Source organism: Eptatretus burgeri, chromosome 3 (assembly GCF_056783735.1).
Source record: "Eptatretus burgeri isolate ZD-2024b chromosome 3, Ebu_testis_v1, whole genome shotgun sequence".
Lineage (NCBI taxonomy): Eukaryota > Metazoa > Chordata > Myxini > Myxiniformes > Myxinidae > Eptatretus > Eptatretus burgeri.
This window is the reverse complement of record NC_140963.1, coordinates 74202116-74227415: the sequence shown is the minus strand read 5'-3', so window position 1 is coordinate 74227415 and position 25300 is coordinate 74202116. Positions and strand designations below refer to the sequence as shown.

Genomic DNA, 25300 nt, shown 5'->3' with positions numbered 1-25300 from the left:
CAAAATTCCGACTTATGACGTGAAATCCAGAGTGCAAGGCTTGCTAAATGACTCGTTATCAGGTAGGACAGGTGGCACTTTTTCTTGTCATTCAAATGTTTCGGGAAACATTCAGGTAATAATTCCATCCCACAGCATTCCTCACTTGACGAGCTGGGAAGTTTGGGAAAGGTCAGGTACAAATGATGAGATCAGGGACATTTATTTGACTGGCACTTCCACACAACTCGATCTTAAATGAAAGTCGTTGTTAAACCTCAATGTTGCTCTGTGATGGACCCCCTTGTGGTGGACCCTTTCAGCGCTGATGATGACTATATACAGAATTGTCGGTAGAGGGCAACAACCCGCAACTTCACCTTTTTCTGTTCAACCTCACTTCAATTAATTGTGTTGATCTATTTTTGAAAATTTAATAATACCAATTAATAGTGATTATAATAAGTGGATAAGCTGATATCTGTTGTGTGGGTACTCACTATGCGTCTCGACTGTCAATCCCTAACCAGGGTCCAGGACGGCCCCGAATCTCCAAAGCATTCTTATCTCAAACGCTGCAAGCAGAAATAGCCCTTTCCAAGCGCTATCAGAGCAGGACCGCAAACTGAACATGGGCTTTGAACACAGCTTAACCTGGACACTGCCAGAGACGATCTACAATAGCTAAGCTCCATCAAACCCGAGCCCTCAATGTATAGTAGTATGTACTCAAATAGTTCCCTCCGCACCCTCCCAAAAATCCTCTATTACAAACCTAGCTATCACCTTCTGTCCATTTGTTAGTCATTGACTGTCCAATGTGAGACACACACACACACACACACACACACGCACACACGCACACAAATTATTTAATGGCTCCGATTATTCACATGTTCTTGTGGGATTGGCAAGAAAATATTGTGAGCCCAAAGTCATTGATGGACCAGGTGAGCAGGCCAGGGATTTGAGTGAAGATCCAAGAGTTTTAATTTGTGCCAGCGATAACTCGTCCATTCTTTTTAAAAGACAGAGAGATCTTCAACGTCCACCACCAACCAGTGGTGGGAGACAGGTCATCCAGCTTAATGTACACATAGCATGCACAATTATGCTTTACTCTGCATGCAAAACACTGGTTAGTAGCTGGATCGACAGTGCAGTGGCAAGTCCGCATACCTCTGTGCTTTCATAACAGGTGTGTGTGTGTGTGTGTGTGTGTGTGTGTGTGTGTGTGTGTGTGTGTGTGTGTGTGTGTGTGTGTGTGTGTGTGTGTGTGTTTGTGCCTATAATCATGTGTATAAAATATGTATTGTCATTCCATGGCAATGCTATATATATATATATATATATATATATATATATATATATATATATATATATATATATATATATATATACATATATATATATTTATATATATATTGTTATGGATCTGGAAACCATTTGCATTCAACATACAGGTCCCAAAAGTCAGTTATCCCGTTAAGTACATGTGTAGTCAGATCCCTTTCCTTTTGTCTCATGGGAGAATCAAAAACGTGCGTTGCGACTTCTTTTAGTTCGGTTATTAAATCTTTACATCTAACAACCAACAAGCCATCTGCATGACCCCTCAGCCCGTCACGATCCACCGCCAACCGGCTGCACCACCAACTTACCGTTGCAGCGTTATGCTGTTGCTCATCGGGTTTGACCCCGCGTGGAGGGAGTAGTTGGGGTTTCTCGGCGGGGGCCAAGGCCCCGCCCCGGAAAGGTGGGCCGTAGGACCCTGTCCAATGAGGGGCGGACAGCGAGGCGTTTTTCGCCAAGAGTCCCTCCCATGATGGGAGGAAATGTATCTCCGAGATTCTCTGAGTAAGGAGTTTTCACGGTGGCTGGGTCAGGCAGTTTTTGTTCACGGTGGCTGTGAGCAGTCTGGTTCGTTCTTCACAGTGGCTGTTATGGGGAGAGGAGTTCTGTGGACCCCGACTATTCGCCACGCGAGCTCTGCCACGAGCCACGAGTCCCACACGTGCGACTGGGACCAAACCGACGACCTTTGGCAGGTGCCGCACTATAGAACACGCTTTCCCTCCGACAACCAGGTACCCACCGAACTCTGACCCCCAGCTTGTCTATCTTCACGGCTGTGAGGGTCAAATAAAGACTCGGGTTTCTTTTCTTTTTTGTGTGTGTGTCTGCGTGTGGGCCTGCCTTTAAGTAAAACTGAATAAGTGTTTTTGCTTATTGTAAATATTTCCCTGCTTGCATATTCGTGCCAAGTCTTGCCTTTGTCTTTATTTACTGTTAATAAATTTATTAGAAATGTTCCCAGTCCATTTCTGTCCCTTCTTACATTGGTCTAGCATGGTCCGGGTCTGAGTATAAGTGGGGTTTCATCCCCGATTATCCGTTCATTCCAGCTTTGGAACGGCTTTGGCAGTTTCCGCTCGGCTACACCCGAACCGGAGTTGGTAGTCGGTAGTTGGAACTCTACCACAGTCGGTAGAGTGATCCAGTTTGAGCAAGACGTGCCGAGGGTGTGGTTTCCCCGGTAGTCAAAATCTCGTAATTAATTAGGTTAATTGGTTATATACAAATGGACCCTACGCTACGCGGTTGAGATATTGGCGACCACGGTCGGTTAATCGACCTGCCGGCTCACGGAGTTATCCGAGCGACGGCCTACAATTCCGGGGAGATTGGTGGGAGACGACGGAGCTTTCCCCACCTAGCGGTCGTTCTCGCCACTGGCCCCCAGCCCACAAATATATATATATATATATATATATATATATATATATATATATATATATATATATATATATATATATATATATATATATGTATGTACGTACATACAGTGAAGAAGAAAAAACTACTGCAAACAGTGAAGAAAGAAAGTGAAAAATCTTTTTTTGTTTAAATCTAAAAAAAGACTAAAATCTTGTCAAGTGAGAAGATCGATGTCTTCAGATTGTGAGAGTATCATGTTGAAATAGTGGAAAGTTTTATCTTCCTGGGTTCTAAGATTGAAGTGAGTGGAAAATGTAGAGTAATTAATCGACTGTTTGTGTTGGGCAGAACAACACCGTAAGAATTGACAAAGATCTAGAAAGAGAAAGATGTGACAAAACAAACCAAGAGGAGGCTGAGAAATGCTCTGGTGTTTCAGGTTGTAATGTATGGATGTGAGTCATCGACAGTGAAAAAGAAAGAAAGGAAGGAGATTGACAGTTTTGAAATGTGGTGTTGGAGACGAATGATAAAAAATTCCATTAAATGTAAGAAGAACAAACAAATCAGTGATTGAAGAAATTAGACCTCCATGTACATTAGAAGCACTGATGTGAAAACAGAAACTGTCATACTTTTCGGTTTAGACATATCGTGTGTGCAGAAAACAAATGTCTGGAGAAACCAACCATGCTGGATATGATTGAAGGAAGAAGAGCTGGAGGAAGACCTTGTAAGAGCTGGATGGATGAGTGTGTCTCTGGATGGATGCTGCAACCAAACTGTCTCTGCCAGAGCTTCAGGAAACAGTAACATGGTGATATTTGAAGAAATCTGATCATGAATGTCACTAGAAGTCAGATATGACAACATAAAAAGAAAGAAATATTTACATATATTTTAATATAAAAATATATATGAGGGATTAGTTGATTAGGTGAGAGCTGATTGACTATTCCCTCCATTCACAGGTGAGAGATGTGGGTGGGTCTTTCTTTATTATTTATATATTACTGCTTTTGATGTTTGCACGTGGTAGATGCTTGGGAGTCTCATTGGTATGCATTGCTGTCTGTGCTGTTGCTGATGATTCGTCAATTAGCGATGAAACTGGTCCAGCAGCTGAGGGGTGTGTTGCATTGGGATTCTCATGTGTGTACTATGTGTGAACGTCTTTATAGCTGTGGGGGAACTCTGGAAAGGGTTTGATGTAGCAAAGCATTTACCTTGTGTAGGCCTTCTTGGTTGCTTTATGCAGCAGTTTTGGCTCGAAGAGTGTGGGAGGTGTCAATTTATTTATATAATCCTAGCCACCTGGGTTTAGTTGAATCGGTGAGAGATGATTGGCTGTTCCCTCCATTCATAGGTGAGAGATGTGGGGTCTTTCTCTGTATATATATATATATATATATATATATATATATATATATATATATATATATATATATATATATATATATATATATATATATATGTATATAATATATATATATATATATGTATATATATATATATATATGTATATATATATATATATATATATATATATATATATATATATTGTTGCGGTTCTTTGAACCACATGCATCCAACAGATAGTGGTCCCAAGACAGTTATTCCATTATTATAGGTGTAGATAGTCACTTTCCTTTTGTCTAGTGGGACAATGGGGGCGTGCATTGCGATGATCTCATAGCTTGGTTTGCTTACATCATTTTTTCTTCATTTCGTCCTTACTCTTCTTTTCTGATTATTACTGAGGTAAATCTGAGCCACGTGCGCCTTCGCTGTGAGATGGGCCCTCACGGAGGCCAGCGCGTGCGGCGCCGCTATGAGGAAATGATGATACACGAGCATTAACAGCGCAGAGCCCTCGTTCCCAAGTGAGTCCTCAACCCAACATGTGCGGCAAGTCATACAGTGCACTTGGCAGTTCGGGATTATTGGCTCGAGCTTCCGATGATCTGGGGAAGATTGCCGGTTGCATTAAAAGGCATACAAATGAATATCTCTAAAGAGGCTGCATGAATGGTGTTTTTCACAACACAGGAAACGCAGCCAGCACGACGCCCACGCTGCACGAAACGCGTACGGAGGCCGATAAAGGCGACTCCACGCCACGTTGGGCGGGATGCGAGTGTGCGAAGCTCCCCTGCCGAAACCCCTATTTCACAAGTAAAAATAACTGTCGGGTTATAAGTATTCAATAATCTGGATATCCAGGGACTACTTCAATCACCAAAAATAGAAACTAGGAGAAACGATCTGGTTTAGAGACTATTACAATGCAATTCATAATATACTAAAATGCTTCAAATGTGAGTTGGACCTTTGTTACTTAAAAGCAGTCGTGGATGTAGATTAATCATTTTTGAGAGAAACTGTCATTAAAGTGTAGCTTACAAATACCAATAATCACGTGTTTCGTGGCTTAATGCATGGGTTGAAAATCAAAATGAGAAAACTAACCGACATGTGAGATATCAAGAAGGAAATGATGAGATTCTTATCAAATTTTAATTGTATGGTGTTCAACTTATGAAAATAAATTATGATTTCCAGCCAACAAAAACACCAAAATTGTTGCAATTTGCACATGATTATCTCTGCAGTATTATCAGGACCGCAGGTCCTGAAGCTCATCTGGATCAGGAGGAACAGTCAATGACGTCATAAAATATTGAAATTTTGTTCATACACAGAATCTGGTCACCTGATTGGTTGAATGAAAGGCCTCTCGATGCTGATTGCAGCAATGCATGTTTACAGGTCATGTACTTACAGGTTACAGGTCATGTTTTTGGCCGAGGGCTTGGCAGTGCTGTTGAAGCAATATCCCCTGTAGGTTAAGGCAGGAACTATTTTTTTTTTTAGCGTTTTTGACTTTATTTCAACCCATTAATGAGCGCAGATTTTGATGCAGTCAATATATACCTTCGTTAGGCTTCGAATATGAAGCTTGTGGCCAAGTATCATGAAAATCGTGTGCTTGGTTCAGGTGATAATGACTGAAGTGTTTACAGACCCACTCACTGACTGACTGGCTTACCTACGGACACTGCTACACTGCTCGATCGGATAAGCTCACCGGGCTAATGGCCAGGTGAGCTAAAAATGCGACGGTGTAAAAGGTAATAATCGATTTCCTTTGTTGGAAAACTAATAATCGATTTACTTGGACCAAAAATTAATGTCCTTTTCATCCTAAAAGTGGCCGTTTTAAAAGCCCTCTTTTGATGGAGGGAAGAGGAAAGAAGTGGAATTTTGGAGTTTAATGCTGTGGTCCAATGGTACCATTTAGTATTGTTATTATTATTCTATGAGAGCAGGACCCCTTTAGAATAAAGTTTGATGGACATGGAAGGAGCACACAAAATTATACATAGTAATACTTCTCAAATCAATAGAAAAATATGTAAGAGTACGTGGAAGGAGGACACAAACGATAACAACCACAGCCATGACGACAGCAGCAACAACATTAAGTATGTGCTATATAATGTCCTTTTTCGTTTGTTTCACTTCAACTTACATTCTCATTGAGACTCACCGATCAATATGCAATATGCTTGTGAAGTGCAACATGATGTCTATTTATTAATCCCAACGGTGAAGTGACATTTAGGCACAGCTAGTACTTTGAAAAATGATGGCAATATAGTTTTTGAAAATTGGCCTACGTACAAGCTTGTTCTCTATTCAAGGCCATCCTCTTTTCAGAGCATCAGTGCTTAGTCAGGGCACTCAATAGATAATAGACTGGGTAATTTACTGATGCTCTTTCCAGTGATAGCAAAACTACCCATTGTATTTTCTCAGGGCAAGAATTTGGAATTTGGCCAGGCTACTGGCATGCAATGGCTCCTTTCGAAAGGTATCACAACATATATATATATTATGGTTCACCTTCAAACGCGAGCATAAAGGATACCCGGCTTCACGTTCCTCCACAGGATGGTCCATTCATTGATTCAATGCTCTGCCAAGAAAAGCATCTCAAGACAGTTTATTGTCGGGTCAGAAATCAAGCCTAAACGACACACCTCACAGGTAAGTAGCTAAATATACAAGGAATTTTAACACAGAGGAGGCCATTAGGCCCATCATGCCTGCACATAAAAAAAAAAAATCAACGTGTTGTTTGTGAGTTTGAAACAATGCAGGGCTGTATAGCAGTTAATACACCCATACGTATGTATATCACGTGTTTTTATTTTATATACCTTCATGATATAACATTGCCTCTGCAGCATCAAAAAGCAGACAGGGTGGTTGAGGAGTTGATAGAAGAAGCGACCTTGGTGAACCAGACGCATCCGCCTGGGTGACACGGGTCGCGGGAGCTGCCGAGAGAGCTGTCGCTATGTGTTCGTACACACAAATGCCATGAGAAAGACTTTTCAGTCTGAAGGGAAATCACACAAATACACAGAGATGGATGGAATGGAAGACCAATAAGGAACCTGAAGAAGTAAAGAGCAAAGATGGAGTCATCAGGAGGAACCTGCGTTGTTATTGTTGCTACAAAACCAGCTTCCTCACCCTCCGTTATATTTACCTCATTTGTGGAAACACGACAATATCAGATACCGTCTAGTTATTACATAGGCCAAAATTTCTCCATATTTGCAGATGGAATTAACAAATAAGGCTACATAACAACAACAACAACAAAAAACATTTGTGTACGTAACAAAAATACATTGTTTGCACAGTGAAGCATTATACCACTTTACAGGTGAGCAACAAAGAAATTGGTGATATACATTTTTGTTTAACCACATTAATCATGTCACTTCCTTGGACATGATTGTTTTTTTTGGAACTTACACTTTATTTCCATGTTTTTTTGTGTATACTTTTACATCAGTGGGAATACACGGAAGACAAGTAACAAGCAGATCTGTCAAACATCACCAATGTATTTTGAAAGATGACTTGTTTCACTTCATAAGTTGGTTCTCCCATCTATAATATGTGAAAGTTGAAAATCCCATGGTATATCTTTCACAAGACTACAGGTATATGAAATCATTTTTGTATGTCATCTCTAAAATTATATACCTAAATGAATCAAATTTGTAATTGAATTATTTAAGTTTCATCATCCTGTGGAAACTGCACCTCCTTGACTTGTCACGTGACAAGCACCAGCACTGATAGATCAGGGAGGATTGATCCCAATGGGAAGATTTTTAAATTCACCACAATACTAACACAAAGTACATATCGTCAATCTTGTGAAAGATATACCATTGGATCTTCATATTGTCAATATTGGGAAAGATTTACCACGTGGGATCTTCATGGGGTTAATCTTGGGAAAGATGTACCATGGGATGTTCATGCAGTCAAGCTTGGGTAAGAAAAAACATTGGATCTTCACATCATCATCTTGGGAAGGATAAATGATGGGATCTTCACATCGTCAATCTTGGGAAACATAGACCCTGGGAGAGATACCATGAGTACTTCAACAATCACGTTTTTGCAGATGGGAGAGCTAACTTAAAGTGAACTAAGTAATATTTCAAGAGTGATGAATAACAGATTCATGTGTGACATCATCACTTTCACTTGGAATTCGCAATAAAATTCCACCAGTGAGCCAAAAAAGGTGACAAGATCGGAATCCATGATGAGGACTTCAAATTTGACAGCAATTTACTGGATTTAAGTTTACTGTTGTAAAAGTGACTGCAATTTACAACTTTCTCGTGGAAATTATTCCTATATATGTTTTAATGAGTCTAACAATAAAGCATATTCACTGTCTGAGGATACTTTGAGGAAAGTAAAGATATCAGAGGTTATTTATACAGTATGTTGGCAGTGACAATCAAGAATGTCGAGGTATACTTGAAGTGGCCTATCATAAGACTATTGTAGTCACGTTAATTTTATGATCAAAACGGTCTAACCGGATGGTGCATGACCTGGGTTCCATTACCAACCTGACTATTACAAATCAGATTGGTGCTTCACAGGAAGGGCTTGCCAGCACAAAGTGCACTGTATATCAGATAGACCTTATTCTGTGATCCTTCACTTCACTATCCGAAAACGTGGACCAACATCTATCCTCTCATCCCAACTCTCTCTTCCTCATATGTGGTGACTTCAACTGTCATCATGCCAGTTGGCTGGGTGTGGGTACCTCTCTCACCTGTCATGGCACTTCAGCAAAAGAATTCTGCGACTCATTGGGACTGACTCAATCGGTCAACTTCCAGACCGGGATCTCAAACAATGGTACTCCATCTCTTCTGGATCTGATTTTGACCAATTTCCCTGAAAATATCTGCTGTTCTTCCTTTGCTCCAATTGGTTCATCTGACCACACGCTTATCAAAGTGGACATCTCCCTGGCTGTTATCAGAGAACCACCTCAGCGCCGTCGAGTCTGGAATTTCACTCAAGCCGACTGGCAGGGTCTCCAAGCAGCCATCAAACTTATAGACTGTCTCCCATCTCTGCTTCCTCCGACATCAACTTGTCCTGGGAATTCTTTCAAAGAAACTTGCCCTCTCTCATGCACAGACTTATCCCATCTCCTCTTCAGTTATCCTACCATTCCTCCTGCCCATGGTACACTGAAGCTTGTAGCGAGGCAGCTGTCCTGAAACAACTTGCCTTCCTGTCATGGAAGACTAAGCCAACTGAAGGCAATCTCAGTTCCTTCCACAAAGCTCAGAACAAGTGTGTGTTTACCCTGAGGAGAGGCAGAAAACGACATCTTTCTAATCTCAAATCTGAACTCTCGAACCTGTCTCCCTCCTCCAAATCCTGGTGGCATCGAGTTAAGTCTGTTTCTGTTGTATGTTCCCCCTCCATCCCCTCCCTTATCTCAAATGGCCCGACAGCTGACACTGCACGTGAAAAGGCTGAATGCCTAAACTCTCTGTTTGCTTTTAAATCTGGTGTCCCAAACCCATCGCTTTCTATACCCACCTTACCCAGTCACACCCAGCTGTTCATGGACTCTGTGTCCTTTTCCCCTGACAAGGTGGAGAGCTTGCTGTCAAACCTCGACTCAGATTCTGCAACTGGTCCAGACGGCATCAGACCACATGTCCTAAAAACCTGCTCTGCTGATCTTGCTCACCCTCTCTCTGTTCTATTCACCCTCTCATTTGCTCAAGGTCATCTACCTACTGCTTGGGAATCAGCAAACATTACCACTCTGCATAAAAAAGGTGCAATAACAGATCCCTGCAAGTACAGACCAATCAGCCTTCTCCAAATTATCAGCAAGGTTATGGAATCCATCTTCGCTTCAGACATTAAATCCTTCCTCTTCTCCAATGGCTTGATTTCTCATCATCAATTTCGATTCAAACCAGGTCACTCTACTCTGGATATGCTGCTTCTGCTGTTCCAACAATGGATGGAGATCCTCAATGCCGGACTTTAAATCAGAGCCATCTCCCGAGACATACCACATGTCTTCGTTACACTCTGGTACCCTGCCCTGCTCACCAAACTCTCTTCCTATGGTATCCAAGGACATCTCCACTCGTGGCTTGCAGAATTCCTCTCCTGTCACAACCAACGTGTGACTCGATGGAGTTCTCTCATCCCCTCTTCCTGTCCAAGCTGGAGTTCCTCAAGGTAGCGTTCTGGGCCCTGTTCTTTTTCTGGTTTTCATCAATGATCTCTCCGACTCTCTGGAAAATCCTCTTTATCTCTTTGCTGATGACTCCACCCTCTGCCGTACCATCTGTCATCCCTCAGATTGGCAAGCAGCAGCTTCTTCACTCTCTGCAGATCTGGATAAAATCACAAACTGGTCCAACATGTGCAAGATGTCTTTCAATCCGGACAAATCTCACACTCTCACGATGTCTCTTCGAAAGGACCGTTTAGAAACCCCCCCCCCCCCCATTCACTTTCTCAACAATCCTCTGGAAGAAGTCCTTTCCTTCAAACTTCTGGGTCTCACTATCTGCCATGACTCTTCCTGGGAAAGCCACATTTCAAACCTCGCCTCCAAAGCCAGTTGCCGACTGGGAATCCTCCGTCGTGTAAGGTCTTTCCTCGGCCCACCTGAGCTCCTGACCACATACAAAGCTTTTGTCTGCAGCCTGATTGAGTACTGTTCTCTCCTTTGGGCTGGTGCTTCCTCCTCTCACCTTTCTCGACTTCACGCTGTGGAAACCAAGGCATTTAGGATCATAGATATCTCCCGGAATGAGGCCGAGTCTGGGTCTCTCACTCTCACCACAGGCAGGCCGATGGTCTTTTTGTCTTCCACCATCTCCCCTCTGGCCTTGCTCCTCCTGCTCTGTCTGAGATATATCCCCCCCCCCACCATATTTCCTTAGGGCGCTCAATCTCCGCCATAAACCCCATTCTGGTAAAATCCCCCATCGTCATCGTCAATCGTCATCCCCCATCTGGTGAAACTACCAAAATCAAGAATCGCTGCTCAACTTCACTCTTTCATTCATCTTTTTTCCCCCACCTTTGGAACAAACTCCCACACTCTCTTCAATCCCACTCTTCCCTCCAGGTCTTCAAAACAGTTGTTCACCACCATCTCTTATCTTCCCCCATCCAAAACCATTACTTTTTCTACCCCCGCTAATGCACCCGAAACCCACCTCCTTCAAATTCCCTGCTTTCCTTCCTGAAAGCCCCCACATGTAAGTACCTGAAAGTCCCTGTAGTGTCCATTTTGTTTACCCTGTGTATCCCACTCCCTTCCAAAGATCTTTTCATGCCTCTGTTCCCCGCTGTTTTTTCCTTCCCTCTCCCGCCCCTCTTTTCTCCTGCTCCCTCTGTTGTGTGTTTCTGTGTGTTAGCTCTCATTCGAGCCTCAGCAGTGTTTTCACAAAAAAAATCATGGTTTTGGATGGGGAATGATCTGAGATGGTGGTGAACCGCTGTGAGCAGTGATTCTGGATTTTGGAAGTTTCACCAGATGGGGGATGACGATTGCCTGTGTGTGCCACACAGAAACCTGAGGGATGATCGTGGCTCGCATGTGCCCTGCAGAAATAAGGTATGACTTTGGACAAAGCACAGAAAGAGCAGAGGGTGCAAGACCAGAAATGAAGCAGTAGAAGAAAGAGACCGCAGATATGTCTGCATCGGCAAAGTGATAAGTCCATGGACTCAGCTTCATCACAAGAGATTCCAATGGTCTTGAAGGCCATGTTTTCCATGGAATCAGCCTGAGAAATGTGGGGCATGAGAGCAAGCCCAGAGGGGGAGCAGTACTCCATGAAGCTGTGGATGAAAGCCTTGCTTGTAGATTGGAATTCAGGTGTGCCAAGGAAGGATTTTGTTTCATGGAGGATGCCCAGTCAGCGATTGGCTTTGGAAGCCAACTTGGAAATGTGGTTTGCCAATAAAGATCTTGGCTGATGGTGAGACCCAGGCGTTTGGGTGATTGAACTTCCTTAAGAGGATTGTTCAGAAAGTATATGGGAGTGTTTACCTGACAGTCCATTTGGAGAGAGAGCGTGAGAATGAGTGTGAGATATAAATGTATATATATATATATATATATATATATATATATATATATATATATATATATATATATATATATATATATATATATATATGTCAGGATTGAAAGACATATTCCAAGTGTTTGACCAGCTTGTGATGTTTTTTTTCAAGTTCTGAAGAGAGGGCACAGGCTGCTGTGTACCTATCTGAAGGTTGAGGGATTTCACAGCAGAGGGTCTTCAGCAAATGGATAAAGAGGGTTTTCCAGAGAGTCAGAGATCAGTGATGAAGAATATAAATAGGACTGGGCCCAGAACACTACCTTGGGGCACTCCAGCCTTGACAGGGAGAGCAGATGAAAGGATTCCGTTGAGAGCCACATGTTGGTTACGAGAGTAGAGGATGGCTCAGAGAGTAGTATTCTCCCAATCCTGAAATGTCTACCTTCCACAGATGAATCGATTCCTTCCTCAAAGCGAAAAGTGGGTGTTTTACCAGAATCTCATATCTTTCTCCACCCCCAACCCATTGAACCCACCTCATCTAACCCTCTTGCCTGCAGGTTGTGTGTGTGTGTGTGTGTGTGTGTGTGTGTGTGTGTGTGTGTGTGTGTGTGTGTGTGTGTGTGTGTGTGTGTGTGTGTGTGTGTGTGTGTGTGTGTGTGTGTGTGTTGTTATGGTTCAGGGGTGGGGGGATTCAGACAAGTGATGTCAATCATTGTCCATAACCAGTTTGGGTTTTCGCACCCTACTCTCGACAGCCAAATGTTCGGCGACATTCATTGTTTCAAACACTACCTGGGTTCCTTCACAGCTAACATTCTCTCGCTCTCTCTCATTATTTTTTTTGCTCTTTTCCCTTGCTTGTTGTGTCTCTGTGGACCACTGTTGGTCCATTCCATTTTACACTCTCTTTATCTTGCTTTTCATGAACCTAAATTTTGAATACAAAAAAAGGTTACGCCAACTTCAAACAGCAGAAAAGAGTTAAAAAGTGGCCAATGCTTCATTTTTCAATTGAAAGGGAAAGCTTATTCTCATCTTTTTGTCCGTTTGTTCTTCATTGAATGCTCTTTTGAGAACACCTGGAAAAGGAACCAAATTCATGGCATGTTGGGCGAATCCACGCCTCCTTTTGCACACTGAGAACCAATTGAGGTCTGTCAACAAGACGTCTTGATGTGCCCATATTCAGTCATCTTTGCACTTGAAACATATATATATATATATATATATATATATATATATATATATATATATATATATATATATATATATATATATATATATATATATATATATATATATATAGTGTTTCACTCATGGTGGCAATTGAGGATTTCTGGAAATTTGAACACCTGCATAGTATAAAAAATAATTATGAGTCAATTGGGACAGGTTGGGGATTTTATCGTGTCTCATATTTTTGTGTCTGGCAATGGCTTTGGACAATCGCTTGCTCAATATTGCAACGTGTAAAGCAGAAAGGCGTAAATGAGCATTAAATTATCACCCGTTTGCTCAAAATAATAGCAGGATATATGAGTAGAGATGATGAATGTAATGGTGCTGTTAGTTCTACACCACTGTAATCAACTGCGCTGGAGCGAATGTAAAGTCACATCACTGCCTGTCATTACATGGAGTGTATGGACTCTTCCACTTACAGCCGTTCTGCGTGTCCTCGATGTCTTTCAGCATAGCGGACTCCGCACTACAGCCCAAACAAAAATATTCTACTTGCTAATCATCACCGCGTGGATCTTTGTAGGGACCACAAATCCATGTTATTTTAAAACTTTGGATGTTTTGTAAATAGTTCACATTTTAATTACACCTGTTGTGTGCATGTATAGAGAAAATGGCATGTGTGTCTGATGAGCCTGTTTTGTTGCAGTGATATGTTGAAAGAAGGTCGTATTTATGTATTACGTACGCAAAATGGCAGAATCTGTTCCACTCTCCTCTCCTTTCTTCTCTCATATCTCCTTCAGACCTAATTTTTCAAATCAATTTCCCTTCCTTCCCTTTCGATCATGTTTACATAATATTTAGATGACCGTGTAGATGGCAACTTTTTATGCAAGCTTTCATTTTCACTCAAATGGCTAGATTGGGGGTCAATATGCCACCATCAAGAAAGGAAGGGTGAGATCAAAGGGCAGAGGAGCTCCTTCTGAGCCAACAGCCATCCATGTCTAGTGCCAAACTGTGTCTGCGGACGTCCTCCTGCAGTTAGGTTACTTTTTGTTCGGAGGTTGGTAACAGGATTTGCACTCCGGCCACCGTAAAACCCTTCATTCCACAAAACATTCCAAAAGCATTAAAAAATCTGAATATCCACTCCGTGGGAGTACCTCCTATGCAGCTTCCCTTCACAGGGCAGCTCACCAGATGATGGGATTGGGGCAAAGCCTTTGGGACCCACAATCTTTGATGATAGGATGGAAACCACGGGGTAACATTCCACGGTCAGATTGCGGGAGAGTGTGTCGGGGTGGTGCTGGGGTGTCGTCCACCAGACGGCAGTCTCCTTGGGTTAACCTGAGGAGGTCCCTTCGGGTGGGTGCCTGGACTGTCCTATCCCAAAGAGAGGACGATCACCTGTCTCTGTTATCATCTGAGCTCAAGCGTTTGGACATTGGTATTGCAGCACTCTGAGGTTCGGAGACGGATTGCGGCGAGATCATGGCGGGTGGTTACACCTGCGATTAGTCTGTTCGATCTGATGGTTACCATGCCCAAGGAGTTGCTGTAGTTGTGTCCAGTAAGCTGACTCCAGTGATAATTGAGGGAACACCGGTCAACGAGCGTATTATGAGACGAAGGATTCGTCACTCCTTGGATGTCATTTCTCTGGTCTCTGTATATGCTCCGACTGAAGCGAGTGATCTTGCCGTGAAGGACGCATTCTATTCCACGCTTGAGTCTATGATTGATCAGTGCCCCAGGCAAGACACTCTTCAAGTCTTGGGGGATTTCAATGCATCAACTGCAACTGATAGGGATGGTTATGAGATGGTGTTGGTTCACATGGGTCTGGGACTGTGAACCTGAGTAGCACGAAGTTCCTTGACTTTGCAAGGTCATGGACTTAGGGTGGCTGGTTCATGGTTTCGGCGCCCACAAGCTCATCGCTGGACTTGGTATTCCAATGGTGACAGTGTGGTAAAGGAGATTGACCATGTGCTCGTCGATGGTCAATGGAGGATGATCCAGAACTGCAATGTCTACCGGAGTGCTCAGTTCCTCAATACTGACCACTGGCTTGTTGTAGCAATTGTTAAGTTTCAGCTTCAATCCACGAGAATGGTACCATCCCAGCCTAGGCTGGATGTTGGCAAGCTCAAGGATGAGAGGGTTGCTGAGGAGTTTGCGAACAGACTGAGTGGAGATTTGGGGGTTCTGGGTGCTTTGGAGGATCCTGAAGAGTTGTGGAGTGCCTTCAAGACCACCGTCCTTGATGTTGATGGTCGATGTCTTGAAACTCACTAGAGCGTGAAGAATAATTTTGTCTCTCAAGGGAAGTTGGATACCATTGCACAGAGTCACAGGGCCAGGCTGAATGGCAGAGCTGAGGCGTAAAACTGAACTTGCACTAAGGGTGGACAAGGAGGCCTATGTGCGAGGAATCTGTGAGTGGGTAGAGCATCACCTGTGGTCAAGTGATTCTTGTGCTGCTTTTGGGGGAATTCACACATTGCGTTCATCCAAGCCCATCCCTCAGTGTACTGCAGTTTGAGCAGAGGGTGGTGGGCAAGGTCTTTGCTCGGATAATTCTTGATAGGGTTCTCCACCATCTGCATGAGCACCAGCATCTAGAGCTGTCAGGCTTTACACCAAATAACCAGTGATTGACCTTATCCTTGCTCTTCGGGTCCTCACCGAACACAGACGAGAGTTTCGGCAGGGGCTGCTTGCAGCTTATGTTGATCTCTGTAAAGCGTTTGATTCAGTGAATCAGGATGCCCTTGGGACGATTCTTGGTCTTCGTGGGGTGCCAAAACTGATCGATCTAATGTCTGAACTCTACTCTGGTACTGAGAGTGCTGTGAGATGTGGTACCATCTCTTACTTATTTCCAGTTGTTACTGGAGTTTGTCCAGGGTGTGTACTGCCCCCCACATTTTTCAGCACTTGTATGGATTGCATTATGGGGGGGATGTCGGAGAGATCAAGCTGTGGTGCATCATTTGGGAATGTCAAGATCTCTGACCTTGATTTCGCAGATGATGCAGTCATTTTTGCCGAGACTCTAGATATCCTTTTGGGGGCACTCGAGGTGCTGAATGAGGAGTCGGAGCTGCTGGGATTATGGGTTTCCTGGGTCAAAACTAATATCCAGTCTTTCAATGACATAATGGATGTTGCTATTCTGTCTGTAGCTGTTTGTGGTGAGAATGTTTAGGTCACGGAGCGATTCACTTACCTTGGCAGTGATATCCATGTCTCTGCTGGCTGTGAGCCAGAGGTCAGCAGACGTCTGGTTCAGGCCTGGGGAGTCATGGATTCACTGGATCATGGGGTGTAATGCTGCTGCTATCTGTGCAGAAGGACGAAAGTCCGAGTCTTCAGGTTCTTGGTGCTTCCAGTCTTGCTCTATGGATGAGAGACTTGGACTCTGACCAGGGATCTGAGACGGAGACTTAATTCCTTTGGTACCGGGTCTCTTCAGAGAATCCATGGCTATCGCTGGTCAGACTTTGTGTTCAACGAGCAGTTGCTGAGAGAGACTCAAATGAGATTTGTTACCTGCATTGTCCGTGAGCGTCAGCTGTGGCTGTATGGACATTTGGCTCGTTTTTCTGACGCTGATCCTGCTCACGAGATTCTCTCAGCGAGGGAGCCTTATGAGTGGAGGAGGCCAATGGGCCAACTATGTGCCTCCTGGTTGCAGGAGGTTGATCAGCATCTCAAGGAGATGGGGATAAGCCAAGGCTTTGCCTGGGAGATGGCTAGACGGAGGCCCCTGGAGTACCGGCGGAAAGTGGACGCAGCGATGTGCTGCTCTGGCGCATGTTCCCATGCCTGACCTGACTTGAGATGACCCTCGTATTGTCCTCTTTGGTCAGGGTACCCAACATTTTCCAATTGAAATTATCTGCTGAGAGCACTCTGGTACAGACGTTCAGAATACTGAACATGTAATCATGACAGAAGATGTTATACGAAGAGATGGGGGGGGGGGGGGTTGACCCAGTTTACTCTATAATATCAAATTTTGCACTTGGAAAGTATGGATCCAATTTATATACTGAGTACTTTTCATACTGGAGTAGTGATGTATCTTTCCCTGTACTTGACTCAAAGACAAATCTGTATTTCGTCTCTGGCCACTCATTTATTAACTCTTCCTGGGAGACAGGATTTTGCAAACGTGTGCGTGTGTCTGTGTCTGTGTCTGTCGGTGTCTGTGTCTGTGTGTCCAGGCTGTAACTTTTTTTTACAATTGGAGATTTTATCAAATTTTAACAAAACTTTATTATGAGAATATGGAGAAGACAAATTAATAATTTGGTCAAAATATCAAAGGTCAGTGTCACAAAAAGTCATTTTTCATCCAAATGAGCTGAAAATTTTCATTATCATTTGAGCTTTTGTCATCAAAGTTTCAACAAAATTTCATTGTGAGAATATGGAGAAGATAAATTAATAATTTGGGCGAATCCATCGTGACTGATGGTACGAATTTGAGGGTTATGTGAAAAATAAAATTGTACAGCTGCCAATGTCATTAATTATTTGTTGATGACCTTGCTTGACATGGAAGTATTGTCAATTAATCATTAGCTCTGTGATTCTTTTGTGTTGAGGTGCAAATTTGAAGCGTGACTGATGTTACAAAAAATGATCATGAAAAACATCTGCTCAACTTTGATTCACAATTGTCCTCAAACTACTGGAAGTAGAAAATTGTTGTTTATACCATTACAAGACCATATCCCACTAAAATACACAGAATAAAAACAAAAAAAAAGTTTGTTTATTTTTCCAGTAATGTACATAAATATAGTGTGACTGACATTACTGTGACTGACATGATTTGTCCACTTACAATTAACAGTCCGCCAGCCAACACCTTGCATATCTATGCTGTCAGCTTGGCTGAGTTGGCTAAGATAAGAGTTCTAAATGGTATGGAGTTTTCATGTACCACAAATATTAATTGAATTGTCAACAATTCTTTTATTCTAAATGGTGATTCTCATCTAAATGACAACATACTTGTACACAAATCTATGTCAGTGTGTTTGAGTGGAACACATATTAATTGTGAATAACAATCATGCACTATTAATCAGATAAATTGTTCTTCGGATGTCATGATGCCATAGACTCCTATAGAGAAGGACTGGAACCTCCCATGCTCGGGGTTTGTAACTTGAGTCTGAAGGATTAACTTGAGTCCGGGGCTAAAATGACTTCTAGAAGGGCGAGAGACACAATCTCGGGATCCATATAGGGGTTTTTGAGGACGGAGAGTTCAATAGTGTCATTTTCAACACCACCTGAGGTCATCTTCAAGGTCAAAAGGTCATATTTCAAGGTCAAATTACTGAATTTTGGTAATTTTTGCCCGTTTTTGTGTCTAACTCATAAACGGTGAGAGATTGCTGATTGTAATAAGATGCAAGTGCGTAGAGCTGTCAAACTTTGATATTTATTGTCATATATCGTATTACATAAACATTATATGCATGTCACAACACTATGCCTATTACAACTGTGTCTATGTCTACCACTAGTTGGAGAGCTTTTCTTGCCTCCTGAGGCATCCCAAAGCTTTTTCTTTGTCACTTACATTGAGGACATGAGCTTTCAATATAATGTTAGCTAAAGTAGTACATGCAGCATTACTACGAGCTTAAGGTGCATCTACAGAGGATAACAGCTCAGCAAAATGAAATTTAGTCTTGTCATACAAATTATAGGCATTATGTACAAAAAAGACGGTTGACATAGTCGGCACACTCAATCCACCTCTATTCAAATTATCTAGAAACTCAGATGACACCTCGTTACCATCTTCATCATCAATGATCTCCTCCATACTAGTGCTATCGCCATATTTATGAACAAGGTGTCCGGCCAAATAAACTACTTTATGCTTAAGGGCATCGTCAGACCCCAAGAGATCGTGAGTGTCTTGAGGAGTAATCTCGTCAATGAGTTCACTTCGCTCATCTGGATTTATGGAAGTTGTACAGTTCTTGTCGCAATCAATCACACGAGAACTAGATTCGGGCATAATGTCATTCTTAATGAGTGTTTGCAAATTTACAATTTTAGCTGCAGCCATAATGTCAACTACGTCAATGTAGAAGTTTTCACCGCTTCTTTGCCTGGCTTGGCCGAAAAACTTTTCCAAGGCTTCATCTGCAAATATAGCAGGAAGAACGTAGTCAAAGTCTTTCTCTGCCAGAAACAATTTGGCAGCATCCACATTATTACGTGTGGACACAGTGAAGACTTCAGCAGTTTGCTGAGTTAGCTTCAGCTTACGACCACCATCTCCTTGCCATGCACAGGTTGATATAATTTGGCAGGCCTGCTCCAGCCTCGTGAAACTTGTACAGTCTGCTGTCCAAGGCTGTCTGGATTCGTCGCGCAGATGGATAGCTGAGAAACGGTCTTTCACGTTCATCATCTTGAACCACTCACTCATTATCTGGGTGAGGATGATTGTGCCTCCGCTGATGCCCAGTGAATCCTTGAAGGTCTTTAAAGCAGTGACAGTCTTGTCATTGAACACTTGGCATACCAATGGTACGCTCTGGCGTTGAAGGGGCTTGGGGAAAACAGCGTCAGCTTGGTTAAGCGAATAGGAGTAGCCCGGTCGATCTCATAAACCTTCTGAATATCACTCCAGTAAGCTTTGTACTCATTACCATCTACGACAAATGAGAGTATCTTGCCATCAACAGTAATCCAGTTGTTGCGAACATTTTTGAAGATGTGCATGTAGTCGTACACTAAGAACATAGATTGCTTTTGAATTGACAGCACTTGGAAACTTCCTGGTCCTCCAAGTTTTGAATAAACACTGCGGTTGGTATTGCAATTGTCACATATCAAAGAAATCGCAGTACCGCCAGCACCAACTACAGCTGATGCAGCTTCGATAAGGAGTTCCTTCAGCTGATCGGCAGTTAGTTTTTTGCAGGGCAAAATGCGTAGAATATAGCGTGGACCACCGAAATGGCAGGCAACTTCAACAACCATAGCATGTGAAGCAAGCATTTCGTGTTCACCACCCGCTGCTGCATTTTGAATATATCCTACAACATGCCCTCCAGAAAATCGCAATGTCTCGACCAGCTTTACCTCGTCAAACATTAAATTGACCAAACGCTGCTGTGGTTTAAGCTGGTCGAACAAGGTTTTGAGGTTGGAGTCCTGCTGACTACTAGCAAGCATCTGTTTTACCATTTTTGTTGATGGTAGAATGATTAAGCCGGATCGACGAATCATTTTGTATGCACTGGGTGATATGTTGTGAAGCTGCATTGTGAAAATCATAATATCAGTGTCAAATCGGCGACGATCAAGAGGTTTGAACATAAGATGCAGCTGTGACAGATGGAAGGTGAAATGAGGAAGCTCGTGTGCCTCAGTCATCCAACAGAGCTGGCTTATTACAAGCTGAAGAATTTCCTTGCTTGTGCATTCATAGATGTTTACCTGCTCAGTTATGGATCTAATCTGGGACCATTTTGAGAGCAGGCTGTTCTTCTGCAAAGGAAAAAGTCGTTTGGGCACCTCAATGCCATCTTTCTCAACTCTATTCAAGAATAGAAATCCAAAAGGTGAGTGAACTTGTTGGAAATGAAAGAACTGCTTGACAGTTTGTCCAGTAGCATCAGTTCTTGACAGGTAAAGGTTTTCCTGGTCTTTTATGACGTTAAAGACAGGAAAATAGGAGCTGATTTTCGCACAGAAGTGGTCGAAATCTTGGATATTGTCTGCAGCCTCATCAGCTGCCTGCATCTTCTTAGCTCTTGATTCTGACGTAGAAGATGATGTTGGGCATGGGGCTGAGGTCACCTGCTTCAAAGCTGATTTCGGTACTCCAGGAAATATTTATGGGGGTTCTTTGGGTCGTTTGCCACCCCTAACTGACACCCAATCACAATTGAAATGTCTCACAAATATATATATATATATATATATATATATATATATATATATATATATATATATATATATATATATATATATATATATCTCTCATTTTAACACCTCAAGCTTTCTTTCTCATTTGCTATTGCCAATATCAATCTCTCCCTCTCCTCAGGATATTTTGGGAAGGATATGACCTTTACATAAGGTGTCCCATCATAATTTCCTCTACAACCAAAGCAGCTGCAACGACGTCGCATATTGAAACCAAAGCAGGAAACAACACAAAGATCCTGTGAGATCACCAGCTGGACAGTTTCTGAAAGAGAAACAAACAAAACATACATTAGTTAACGGTGATAGAAATCAGCAAGTAGGTGCAGTTGGTGCACAATGTCATGTTTTGTCATAGACTTTACAAAAGTTTTCCTCTATGAGTTAGACACAAAAACGGGCAAAAATACCAAAATTCAGTGATTTGACCTTGAAATATGACCTTTTGACCTTGAAGATGACCTCAGGTGGTGTTGAAAATGACACTATTGAACTGGCCGTCCTCAAAAACCCCTATATGGATCCCAAGATCGTGTCTCTAGCCGTTCTAGAAGTCATTTTAGCCCCGGACTCAAGTTAATCCTTCAGACTCAGGTTGCAAACCCCGAGATCGTGAGGTTCCAGTCCTTCTCCATAGGAGTCTATGCATGATGCACACATAAAAAAATGAAACATCTAATCTTGGATATGAACATGTATGCTCACTTCAGGACAAATTACATGGCATGCCACAATTGGTAAACAATTCGTAATTCAGCTAAACTACACATGAAAGCTGATTGTCAGAATTTTCTACTTCCTCCAAGTCCAGAGGTCATTGGAGTCCAGGTGGCAGTTACCATCATAAGTAGAAAAGTCATTGTGGAAAATCTGGGAATTTGTATAATCCACGTCTGTTTACAGGAATTGGTACCTCCAACCGCTTCTTAATTTTGTCCTTGGTGTGGACGATTTTGTCTTCCTTTGCAAGCCATTTCCAGTATCCACCTGACTTCACCATGACAGACACTTCGTAATCCTCTCCAATCTTTGATATGACCTCACCAGGAAACAGTTCATTGTCGTATTCTACGAGACACCAGTCCTTCACTTCTACATCAGAATCATCATTTTGGCCAGACTCTTCATCTGCAGCACTATCTGCATCTTTACTCATTGTGTAGGAGACTGCTCTGCCACCACTGATCTTCAGGTAGTGAGCTCCTGATATGCCTTGGATAGCAGGAGCTTTGCTGAACACATAGGGAAGATTCAGAGACTCATTTCTCTGAGTGATTTCACTTTCAGCCATTTCCAGCACCTTGACCTTTGATGCATCATCAGCTGAAGCAGCCTCTACAAATGATGAAGCATTTGTGACCAGGAATTTCTTTGCCTTTACACCAGTCCACACCTTTCTCTTCATGGATCCCCCGATCCCATCCACTGGCCCTTTAACATGTGAAGTGGCAAAGAAATTCCAGTGAATTTCAATGCCATGATATCGCTCTGGTGCATGCATTCCAGCAGCAACATCGCAGTTCTTGAACTGGGAAGCCGATCCGTCAGACCAAAGAGACACAGTTGTCACTGTTGATAGCAGTTTATCAAGAATCCGACTGATGTAGGTCACGAGTGTTTCTTTGGCATGCGTCAAATTGTCTGATGCTATTACTATGGAGTGGAGTTCACCAGAGTGCCAAAGGGCAGCAGTGAACAGGGTAATTGTTGTTTCCAGTGGGCACTCTGTATTTCGTCTTGGTATGAGCAGGAGTAATTCTCCGAGTAGTCCACCTGCAGCAGGACCTTTGACTCATCATTGGGTGTTGACATAGCAGCCTCCCTCTCTTTAGTGTACCGAGCCGCTTGCTGGCGTTTAATGTAACAATGCTCAATAAATTGTGGAGTTATGCTGCAGATGTATTCCCTTGACTCACTGACAGTGCCTTCCTCGACTGCCTTGCATAGTTTGTCATTTTCATCATTCTTCCAGATGTACCAAGTGACTATGTCATCATCAGCAACATCATGATTGTCGAAGTAGATTGCAAAGCCTTTGCCATCTTTGCACTCAGAGCACTTATTCAGCCAGCATTGCTCTGTGGATTCAGCACACAGAAATTTCTCTGGAAGTTCATAGGTGTATAGTGGAAAGTCACGAAAAGTGTTATGTAGAGCATTTATTGCATCAATGAAGTTTTCATGGTATCTGCACATGCATACATTGTGTGGCAGTTTGTTCAACAACAGCACATGCTTTGGTCTAAGCTCAGCAAATTTGCTTTTGCCAATCTTTGTTTCTGGGTACTCTTCACAGAAAAGAGCATAGGCTTCCTTCACAGAGGTGGTCAAATGCCTGGCTTGTCGTTTTTCCTTTTCCCCAGCTTCATTTCTTACATTGACTACATCTTTTCTCCCTGGAACTTGGCGGCTGATATCATCCCTCTCATAAAAATTCAACAACCTTGTCGATGGTCTCCTTAGACAGAGGTTTAAGTCCCACTGGCTGATTTGGACTGGAGCATGGTTCTTCATCATCCATGTCAAATGTCCTTCGGAGCAGTTCACGTCAGACAGCTTTCTTACGGCGTGGTATTGATGGCAATACTGGCTGCAGAGCCCGTCTAGCATGATAAAGTGCTTTGCCTAAGGCCTGTGCATTCCCAAATGGCACTGTCAGTGCAGCTGGGCCCTTGTCTTTTGCCTCTTCTTTCCTCAATGCACGCCACTTTGCTACGCGCTTCCTGGTTTCTTCGCGACGGTGCTCCTGTATGAGCTTTTGGTCACGGGTCGGGAGACTTGATTCTCGCTCTTTCTTCTTGCACCTGCTCTTCATCTGGTACTGAACATTCTTCTTTTTATGTTCAGCATACTTTTCCCTGCTCTCCTTTAGTTTGGCATGACATTTGGCCTGACATTCTGCAGCAGTCATGGACATTTTCTCCTGAAGGACAGAATTATAAATATGACTGGGTTGTACACTAACAATAATACTGTATTTTACCACTCTAAGTGTTTAAATGAGCACAAGGTTGCCACAAAACTGGTATTTGAAAATTCCCTGACTTTTTCCTGACCAAATTGCAATTTTCACTGACCAAACAATTAAACAAGAATTACCAAAAATATTTATAACGGCCTCCCTTCACCCCTACAGTTGTTCTTTCCCACAATTTATTCCATAAAAATGCATGTATTTAACTGAACACCAGAACAAGGTAATTTTACAAGAAAACAAAAAATTATATTGCAAATATTAATATTGACTGCTGAAAAATCACAATTCTTGGTGACGACATTTCAGCTTATCATCAACATTTTCACACTTTTGACAAAATTCCCTGACTTTTCCTTGTCCTTGGAAAATAAAATTCCCCTGACTTTTCCCTGACCTGTGGCAACCCTGGAGCATGCAATTACAATAAAATAGTATTCATGTCAATTTTAGAACAAAGTAGACTCGTCTTAAATAGTTCTTAAATCGTTTGACATGGTAATCAGATGAATCAAATTTCTCACCATGTGACCATCCACTTTCGTCTTTAAATTTATCTGTAAATCTACTTGTTTTGATTCTTTCTTATCATTTCATGACTATTTTGTAATACTACAATTCACTGGGAATTGTTTTGTCTTATATTTCTTACCTGCTGAGTTCAGATGTAGCTGATGTATGTCACTAAAAAACCTTGTAAAAACTTTCATACATCATGCACAAAACAATGCAGAAAGTATAGGGGGTTGTGGGTAATATTTTGTACTGCCATCTATTGCACAAAATGTGCACTTGTATGTGCTGCTTCTGGTGTTCAAAGTGTATATTAACTGTGTGACTGACATTACAAAATGTGACTGACGTTACATGTGACTGGCGTTACGGCTTTCAGGCCCTGCCCTGTCAGCTCAAATAGTTGAACTGGAGTTGTGTTTGCTATGAATGAGTTACTCATAACCTCCAGTAAGAGAATTGTGAAAGACACATCTTGATCATG

General features: G+C 42.4%; 1 protein-coding gene across 2 annotated transcripts in view; it reads left to right on the top strand.

The window, feature by feature from the left end:
* RNF32 (ring finger protein 32) overlaps nucleotides 1-25300 on the top strand; it is a 134519-nt gene that overhangs the window by 997 nt on the left and 108222 nt on the right. The window lies entirely within an intron of this gene.